This window comes from Pteropus medius, unplaced genomic scaffold (assembly GCF_902729225.1).
Source record: "Pteropus medius unplaced genomic scaffold, Ma_sr-lr_union100, whole genome shotgun sequence".
Taxonomy (NCBI): domain Eukaryota; kingdom Metazoa; phylum Chordata; class Mammalia; order Chiroptera; family Pteropodidae; genus Pteropus; species Pteropus medius.
Window position 1 is genome coordinate 14,185,370 of NW_024342467.1, and position 10,576 is coordinate 14,195,945.

General features: G+C 38.0%; 1 pseudogene; it reads right to left on the reverse strand.

Moving 5' to 3' along the window:
• Window positions 1-9,622: 9,622 nt before the first annotated feature.
• LOC120602677 (uncharacterized) lies at window positions 9,623-9,741 on the reverse strand (annotated as a pseudogene).
• Window positions 9,742-10,576: the final 835 nt, after the last annotated feature.

Here is a 10,576-nt window from a genome sequence, read left to right on the forward strand (position 1 = left end):
TATGGTGCATTAGAAGTCAGCACAGTTTCCTGGGACAGTCTATGCTCTGGACTCAAACTGCCTGTGTTCAAATTTGTGACTTAACTAAACCTCCACTTCCTTATTTTATAAAAGAGAATAGTAGCATCTACTTTATCAGGTAGTCGAGAAAATTAAATAAGAGAATTCACAAAGTGATTAACACAGTGCCTCGTACCTAATAGATTCTCAATGACATTGAGTGTGGGGACAATAAGCTTAAATATGCTTCCTTAGATTTCCTTTCATTTGGCCTGTATAGCATCTCTCTTGGGAGAATGGGATCACACAAATGGGATGTCCCTCAGATACAAAGATATAGTGTGAGTCACCATTAGTTGAACATGTGTTTAGAGTTATTTAGCAAGTAATGATTGTAAGAGTCTTGAGTTAGGGACTTTGTTAAAATGAATCTTGAGATAGGGCTCTCTCTTTAATTATGATCTATTACATTCTCTCTTTTTACATTAATTCTTTGTGTTCCTCTTTCTTTCTCATCTCTTTATGTAGTCAAATCTTATAGCCAAACAGAGTCTCTATTCAATAAATAGTTATTGAGAGCTAAGCCTTGAGCATAAAGATGAATTAGAATGCTTCTGAACTCAAGGCCTCATGCTTGCCCTCCTCAACTTGACGTCCATTGTTTTCACTGATATTCAGGCTCTTAGGAACTCTTATCTGAATGGTTGAAAGAACTTCCTTACTGACCTTTTCCCTCTCATCCCTACTCTTCCTTCCGCCCTTCAAATCTCTCTGCTAGATTAATCTTTTGAAAACTCAGCTCTAACTACATAGATCAGCAAAAACCCCTATTGCTCCTCATTGTCAACCAAGTAAAGCCACTGTCTTCTTTCTGGTATATGGGGCTCTCTACAATATGGTGTCATGTTTTCTTCTCTGTCTCCTCCTCCTCTTTCCCCCCAGAAGGTTTCACATTTCCCTATCCAGCCTTTGGTCCATTTGCAGTCCCCTTCCCAAGTGGGTCAAAACTCTGCCTGTTCTTTAAATGACTTGTCTAAGAAGTTTTTCCTGGTTTCTCAAAGGCTTTCCCTCCCCTTAGCCTCCATAGCACTTTGTAACTCTGATTCTACAAGGACACACACAAGGGCTCTGTTTTGTTTCATAGGTACTGAGGTAAGACAGAAAAGACTCCCTGAGTGTGAGAAAGAAGACTCTGAAATGTACTTCCAAGAAGGAACGGGGACTTCAGCTTTCTCTGGAGATTTTGAAGAAAGGGATACATCTTTCAGGGAAATTTTTACATGAGGTTGTGTCCTGCTTGGAAGTCAATCAGTGAACCAAAGAATCTGGGTAGTTAGAAAACTAGTAAATTTCTTGAGACAGTTTAAATTCCTTAAGACAGTGCTTGCGTATAGATGGGAAGAGAGAACACTAACACAGAGCCCCGTGAAGTAGGTTAAAGACTAACATAGAGCTATTTTTCACTTTGCTAAAGGAAATTATCGCCAGGAGAATCTCCTGGAGGATGGGTTGTTTTGAGGTTCTCTGTACCTTCTTAGGACTAGGTTAAGTTATTTTTCTTTCTTCCACAGTGATTTGGGTCCTGGGATCTTGGCCCTGTTTCACTTCCTGGTTCTTTGCACAAACTTTGAGTGTAGAGTCACTATTAGGAAACAGTGTGAAAAGGGGGGGATATTGTGTTGCCAGCACTTAGCGCATGTGTGTTAACTTCCATATCAAACCATAAGGCACATATTACTTTCTCCATTTTTATAGGTGTCAGAATTTTAGAAAAGTTTATGGACTTGACCAGGGTCATTCTATAAGTATTAAAATGAGTATTCAAACCCACGTCATGTTCTTTCTGGTTCCATTCAAATCTGCCCACTGCCCCTTCCTTGTCCTCTGTTACCTGTTTCGACTTTCTTTCCCTTATGAACTTTGAGCTGTCCTGTTGCCCCAACTCTCCGCTAACCTTCCCCATGTCATATCAGGCTAAGACCTGTCCTTTACCTTCCCCTAGAATCAAAGGGGGATTTTCCTTCAGGGCTAAGCTACAAGCCACCTTAGAGATGATCTTGAGCTAAACTGTCAGTGATATAGCGTGACCCAAAGACTAAAAAATTATTTACGATGATTGTGGATTTATTTATTTTTCCTTTTAGCTCTATTAATTTTGCTTTACGTATTTTGAAGTTTATATTAATAGGTACATACAAATTTAGGATAGTTACATTTTTCTGACAAATTCACTCATGTATCATTTTGAAATGTTTCTCTTTATTTCTGGTAATATTATTTGTCTTCAAGTCTACTTGGATAATTCTTATAGTTAGCATTTGCATGATAATATCTCCTTTCATTCTTTTACTTTCAACTTCTTTGGGTGCTTATATTTAAAGTATGTCTCCTGTAAACAGCATATAGTTGAATTACTGAGTTGTTTTTTGAAAAATCAAATTTGCCAGTCTCTGTTTTTTAATAGAATGTTTAGTTCATTAACATTTAATGTAATTATTGATATAGCTGGATTTATATCTCCAATCTTGTTATTTGTTTTCTGTGTTTCTTTGTTTGCTTCTGTAGGGAACTACATTTGAATAGGAAACTCATGGATACAAAGCTTCTAACATTATTTGGTAATATTTTAGACTATCTCAGCAGGTAAAGTAAGGAGCTTTCTCATATCTCTCAAGTGTTACGAGGTAAACATCTAAATTTTTTGTCTATCAGTAAGGAAATGTCTTAATTATTTAACACTTAGGCCATTATCAGTTTTTTTACTTTCATTAATGGTACCTAGAAGACCATATTCATCCATAGTCTTTTACTCCGTTTTGGACTGATGTAATAGAACAGAGTTCCAGAAGGAGGATCATTGAGTTGAAGAGTATTAAACATTTGTATAGTTCATTGTACACATTACTGTGTTGTCTTCCCAAATGGGTGGCACCAGTTTATCATGCAACTAGCAATACTTGAAAGTACCAATTTTGCCACACTTTTACCAGTATTGGATGTTATTTTTTAATTTAAAAATTATTTTATTTACAAATTTATTTATACCATAACTTCTGGGATTATATTTAGTATATCTTACATTTTCTGATGTTCTATAAAAAAACCTCCAGAGCAGCAGGAAAAAAATACAAAATTTTTATTATGCTGAGACTGCTAAAGAATATTTTTAAGTCAGCGGAGTGAAAATTGCGGAGAAGATCCAGGGAGACTAAAGAATCCCCTGGTTGATTCCTAAGGAACACAACTACCACTTCATAGATCTCTCTATCCTCCCCTCTTCAAAACCTCCTGCCAAATCTATATTCTGTTTTGTTCTAAGGCATTGTCTCAAAAGGAATTTGCAAGGTGCAAATATTGATGCACCTAAGGGACAGCTAGGTGCTTAGAAGAGCAATTGGCCCACCCTTGATATCAGGAGAAAAAGAAAATCTTTGCTAATAGGATACCTTTGTAATAAGGAAACATAATGATTTTTATTATGCAATCAAGTATAAGCATTTCTTCCATTATAAACTGCAATTCTTTGTTATGTGAAGGCAAGAACTATTTTTATTTTCAGATCAATAGTTGGTATGCTGAGTTAATAATGTGAAATGTTAATATAGTGTAAAATAGCAAATTAGGCTGCTTGCATTTGGGAACATCTTTCTCGTCAGACCCCATGGCTCTGGCCAGGTTGCATTAATCACAGCAGCCTGCTGCTCTGGAGTTTTCTGGGTTATAGAGACCTTGCTGGTTAAGACAGGCCTCCCGAAAAATCACAATGGAACTTTGAATATGTGCTTTCATCTCTTAGGCCTGTCTCATAAAATTGGTGTGGTTCTGAAATGTGTTTTCTCAAGGGGTGTACTGCATATTTGCTTTTTGCTAGGCAGGCTGAGCCAATAATGATTTCAATCAATAAGAAATGCTTTCATCAGTAGAGTTTTATGACAGCGGCTTTAAGAGTCTCCTGACATGAGATGAACTCAGTTAAGTTTTATTGGTAATTTACCAGATATACTTCATGAAATATACTCAGAGGAGTTCAGAATTCATTTTCATCTACAACCATTGAAAGCCTCCAAAGATTAAAGGAGACTCAAACCCATTTCCGACCTGACCATCACCTGAAGGTGCTAGCCCACACAGCCAGCTTCCAACTACACCTTAGCGCTCACAGAAACATTGGCTGACACATATTTTCAATCCTAGCTTTATTCCTCTCCTTTACCTGTCTTTCCTCTAAAACCAACACACACACACACACTCACACACACACACACACACGCGCTCATATACCTTATCCAGCTGCCCCCTATAAGCAGGAGACAGCTTTAAAAAAAAATCATAAAATATTCCTAAACTATTTTTGAGTTGCAGTGATGCTTTAGATGTATTATTTCACTTAAGCCTGATAGTGACATTTTGAGACTATAACAGTTCTTTTATAGAGGAGGAGATTGAGGTTTGGCAAAGTTAAGCAACTTGCCCAGGGTCACACAGCGACGACTTGGTGGATGAGGGATATTAAACCCAGATCAAACTTGACTGCAGAGCCCACAATCTTTCCAGATGCCACTTTGGCTTCCGGGAAGAATTAGGCACCTGAACATTTGCTTTAACCTTGTCTGAACCAGTGAGTAGGTGAAGAACCCAGACCTTTCATGCTCGAATAAAAGCTTGTGTGTAGATATGCTTCGTAAATGCAAAGAGCACAATAGAAGCATAAGTGGATATCACTTATGTGATGTGATTATTTATTTGTTTGAAGGTCAACAAAGACTTCTACGAAGTCCCAAGTATCTCCTGGCATCCCTGCAGACTTCTAGAAATTTCTTTATACTTAACTTCTTTGGGTCGATGGGTCTGGCCTACTTTGCTTCTTCTACCTTGACCTTCCTTAGCCAGGACCAATTTACCTATTAGGCACAGTAGGCATAGTACCTAGGGCCCATGGTACTTTTAAAGGCCCACAAAAACGTTTTAATTTCTTTAAAATAAGAAGAAAAAAGTGAATATAATCCAGCTTGAATTATATTCATCCTTATACTAACTCAGTCATAAAATATAATTTTTTAATGTGTGTGTGTGTGTGTGTGTGTGTGTGTGTGTGTGTAGTGTGTATATATATATATATTTTTTTAAATGGAAGAAATAGCCCATGAAGACAAAGTGCCTGGGGTCCATGAAAGTCATAATGTGGTTCTTAACCTCAGCTCCTCCTGCTGGAGCCATTGACTTATCTAGACTGAAGCCTCCACTCAGGCCTGGAGCTAAGTCTGCTTTCTGTGGGCCAGGGTTGGGTGGTCAGTCGTACCAGTCTTAGCTGCTTTGCAGACTTTTGTATGTGTCCCTGCTTACCGTGTGTATCTTGAGACTTCTCACTCAAGCTTCTTCCTCTGCTGGAATGCTTTCTCTCCCTGTCTTTACATGCCTGACTCCTGATCAGCCTTTGAATTAGCTTAAATGTCACTCCTTAGAAAGTCTCCCTTGACAACCCCAATCTAAACTTTCTACCCTTGGCGTACGCTAGAGCATCCTGATTCATCTTTGAAGCACTTGTTACACTCTGTTGCTGTGTTTATTTGTGTGATTCCCATATTGGATTAAGATCTATCTGCCTCTGTTTCACCTATGCATTTTTACTGTGAGTCTCTGGCACCTGGGACAGTGTCTGATACCTGCTAGAAGCTTGATAAATACTTGTGGAATGAATGAATAATTGGGTAAATGTCTTCATAGCCAACCAAGTCCTGTATCCAGTGGTCCAGGGCAAGCTTTGGGTATCACTGTATCCCATCTACTCCTCCTATGCCTTCTCAGCCACACAATGGAGTTCTAATTCTTTGAGATCTGGCTTGCTTGGTTACCTTGTACAGTGCCCCAGATTTCCTGGGATTGGGGCTCACACTGTCCCATAGACAGAGATCGGAGCCCTGACACCCCCTCCTGGACAGGCAGCCATATTACCAGTTTATTTCTGTGGAGTAGGGTCAGATCTTTGGCAAGCAGGAACAGTACCCTCCCTGGCCCCAGAGTGTTCAATTTCTATCTGAATTCAGCCCTTGTGAACTCTGCTACAAGACTAGTCTCCAAGGTGTGGTTTCTGCTTAGCATAGGATTCTTCTTTCTCCTCCATGGCTTGTGTGTCTCTGCAGGCTTCATGCTGGTTGCCCTGCTGAAGTGGGAGGGGTTTATATAGTAAGCCATCATCAGTCATTAACACCAAGTGGTTTTCTTTTCTGAATTCCTGCAATTCAGATGAAGCTGAGGAAATAATGAAAGGCATGATCAACGCATTTTAAATTTTTCATTATGAAGCAATGAATATTCATTGTTGAAAATTTATAATATAAAAATAAGTAAAAGAGAGATAATAAAATCATTTAATAAATATTTTTCTTCTGCTCATCTATATTTTCAAATTTTCAACACTGAATATAGTTTTTATAAGGAAAAATTATTTTTAATTTTTAAGAAGTTCATAAATATATATTCCATAAGGTTAAGAGCTTTTTTTTCTGAGTGGTAGAATTATGGGTAATTTAACTTTTTCTTCTTTGGGTTTTTTTGTTCCCTTTTTTGTACAATGGTAACTATGTTATTTTTGTAATAGAGACAAAACAATTTCAAAAAAAATTAATAAAATTCTGCTATTCAGAAGGAACTATTGCTAATATTTTGGTATATGTTAAGTATTCTTTCCTTTGTATAGATAGAGTTTTTTAAAAATGGTTACAGGCACACTATTATAATCTTATTTTTAAACTTACCCTCACATCTTAAGCATCTTTCTACATCATTAAGATTTGTCCATGAAAATCTTTTTAAATCACTGCCTTGTATTCCATTGTACAGCTACAGCGTAGTTTCTTTAAACAATTCATTGTTGTTGGACAATTATGTTGTTTCATATTATCACCATTATTAATAATACTAATGACTATTTCCTTTGAGCAAATTCCTAGAAGCAGAATTGCTTGACCTTTTTTTTTTTTGTAGGTCAATTTTTAAGGCTTTGTGTTCATACTGGAGACCCAAAGTATGGAGTTCTGGGTTTGGTATAGGAGTCACCACTGTGGGAACTTAGAAAGCAAGTGGGGATCTGAGAGGGAACAGGAGGACCACAGATCTGGGTTGGGTAATAAGGACTGTGGAAACTATATCAAGGTAAATACAGGTAGAGCCGTGAGGCAGAGTTATGTTCTTATTGGTGGCTGCCTGTAGCCACCATCCAAAATCTGAGATTTATTCTTGGCTTTGATTCTTTTTCTCAGGCAGTTTGCTTGAGGTCCTGATTTTATCCTCAGTCTCATTGCTGTGTTTTAAATTTCTGTTTCCCTCTTGCTTAGGACTGCCATTATGATTTCTTCAGGCTGTGTACTGTGCATCCTAGGGGACTCCATTCATTATAGATTGTGCCCTGTGCCGTGCACACCCTGCACAACTCTTTGCAGTGGCCTTGCTCATGCTAAACTCTTTGCTGTGGTCTGTCCTTTGGTTACTTAGAAGAGTCCTTTATTCTCAATCTTCTGTCCAGATCCTGGATTGGCTTTTCACATAAACCGCAAATACTATTCTCATTCATTTGAGAGGATTGGTGCTGTTAAGAATGCAATAGAGGGGATTTATAGTCTGGATGGAAGTTTGGGTAAAACAGCTTCTTCAAACTCAAACTATCTAGATTTCCTACAAGTCTTTTCTTTTCATTTGTCTTAGGAACCAGCTAGAATCAGAAGCATTACATAGAACTGATCTTAAAATACATTAGGATAGGAAAAAAAAAAAAAAGATCTGACTACCTAGTGTGCAATCCAACCAGCCCAAGTACTAAAACTTTATGTTCATCCATAATATTTTCATCTTAGAATAAAAACATCTGAGTGTGATAGTAAAGCATCAGGGACTCACCAAAGACTGAAATTATCACCTGTCTGTAGGACAGGAGACATTTTAAAGCACTCTGCTCCTTGTGGCCCTCTTCATTATAAAAATTTCATGATAAATTCATCCCCAGTGAATGCCTGGGGTGATTTAAATATATGGCAGAAGTCTCCAGGGATTGATCGAAGGATAATGAGTTGAAGAACCACTCATGTGAACAGAAAATCCTTTTAGGTCGGTCAAACTTTTTCTGTCTTTTTGAAGCAATAGACACATTCATTGCTAAAGGAAAGGAATAGATGAAGAGGAAAGGGAGGCTGAGAGGCGAAGGGAAAAGAGAGTTTTGCTTTTGTGCTTACGTGGTTCAAGTAAATGCCAAGTCGCATGCTAAAAATCTTCCACAACACGCAGCACAGTCCATGTTGAATGTCCGTCCAAATGGAATATTTCTAACATGGTCACAGAGTTGTTCATAAACAAGCAAGTACATGTGGCATAAAGGAATCTTTGGATATATTGTGTGAAGTGAATGATAACCAAAGATTGACCTCTAAATCTGCCTCTCTCTCAACATCCACTCACAAGTGTTATGACTTTTCATCTCTCTATACTTTTAAAAATATCAAAAGCCTTGACATTGGAAACCTTCCTTCCCTTTCCTCTCAGACCTCCCTTTTCCTTCTCTCTGTGAGCATCATCCGCTTGGACCTCTTCTCCTTTCTAAACATGTTTGCAATGATGGAGGATTTATTTTTCATTTGTGAAATTTTATCTGTAAGTAACTTTAAAAAGAAAGTGGAAGCCTGAATGTTTGAATACCGAGTATTTTATACTAGTTTCTAGACCATAATTTCCTTCAAGACAAGGAGAATGTCTGATTTATGAAAAAATTATTTCTCCATCACATATCCTTGGAATCCAAAGAACCAGGGGTCCAGAGTGAAAACATATGTAACTTTTCTTAGCTCTCATATTTTTGAAAGAAGGAAAGAAAGAAAGAAGAAAGAAGAGAGAGAGAGAGAGAGAGAAAGAGGGAGAGAGAGAGAGAGAAAGGCAGGAAAAGGAAGGAAGGAAGGAAGGAAAGAAAGAAAGAAAGAAAGAAAGAGAAAGAGAGAAAGGAAGAAAGAAGAAAAGGAGGGAAGGAAGGAGGGAGGAAAGAGGGAAGGAAGGAAGAAAAGAATATTTCTTAAGTATTGGAACATGGTAGATTCTTAATAAAAGTCATATTTACCACATTCTCTAAATGATTTTAAGATTTTTCTCTTTAACATTGTTTTTAAACAAATTAATCAATATACCTTGGTATGGTTTTATTTGAGTTTCTTGTGCTTGAAGTTTATTGAGCTTCTTGGACCTGTGGACCTGTGGGTCATTTTCATTCATCGTTTCTTCACATATTTTTTCTGCGAACTCCCTCCTTCAGGGACTCCAGTTACATGTATGTTAGGCCCCTTGAAGTTTCACACAGTTCATTGATGCTCTTTTTTTTTATTTTTTATTTTTAGCATTTGCTTTCAGTGTTTCATTTAAAATAGTTCTTATTGCTTTAGCTTCAAATCCATTAATTCTTCCTTCTTCAAAGTCCAATCTGCTATTAATCCCATCTGGTATACTTTTCATCTCCGACATTGTAATTTTCATCTCTAGAAATTTGATTTAGAATTTTTTTTTTTAGGTGAGGCAACCCTTGCTTGACCTCACAAATTGCAAAAACCTTGTCATCTTACAATCCTCCCCTTTTTTAAAAAAATTTTTACACCTACAGCACCTGGTCTTCCTAGGTGGTCTCCCATCCAAGTACTAACCAGGCCCGACCCTGCTTAGCTTCCGAGATCAGATGGGATTGGGCTTGTTCAGAGTAGCATGGCCATAGACTAGATTTTTTTCTTGACACATGATGTTTTGTGCTGTCACTTTTTAAAACTTATTTTGAAATAATGTTAGATTTACAGAAGAGTTGCAAAGACAGTTAAGGCACTTGGAACAGTTTAATCCTTTCGGGTCTTGTTTTTAAGGTTTTTAAGGAAAGGCCAGAGCTTCAGCCTAGAGTTAATTTTGTCCACTACTGAAGGAAAGCATTTCTGAGCACTCTACCAAATGCCCTGGGAGTTGTAAGGTTTTCTACCCTGGCTGGTGGGAAGAGGAGCTATTCCTGGCCCCGAATGATTTTCGGAGATTGTTTCCTCTAATCCTCTCAGGTGCTTCTTTTGCCAGCCTCAGGCAGTTTCCTCATCCCCAGACTCTAATCAGTCCTTTGCTTGAGCACTTACTCAAGGGCGACTCCTCTGCAAATGTGCGAGGTTCCTTGTGCAGTTTTCTCTCCTCTGGGACTGTCCTGTGTGCTTTAGCTGCCTTGGCCTCCTAGTGTCCCCAGCTCTCCCCCGTGCAGGGAGATCTTGAGGCTTTTCCTGGGTTTCTTCCCCTCCCTATGCCAAAGCCTAGAAAGTTTCCTGGTAGTAGATGAAGTAATTGTGGGGCTCATCTTGTATGTTTCCCATCTTTCGGAGATCACTGTCCTTCACTGTCTTATGTCCAAAGTCTTGAAAACTGTATTTTTCTTTTTTGTTTGTTTGTTTCAGGCAGAGGATAAATTAGCTTCCTATTACTATATGATGGCTAGGGCATAAATTTCAGTAAATTTGATAAATGTTTCTTGAATGAATGAGTGAATGAATGAATGAACAAACTGTGTCCTGTCCTGTGGTGGGAG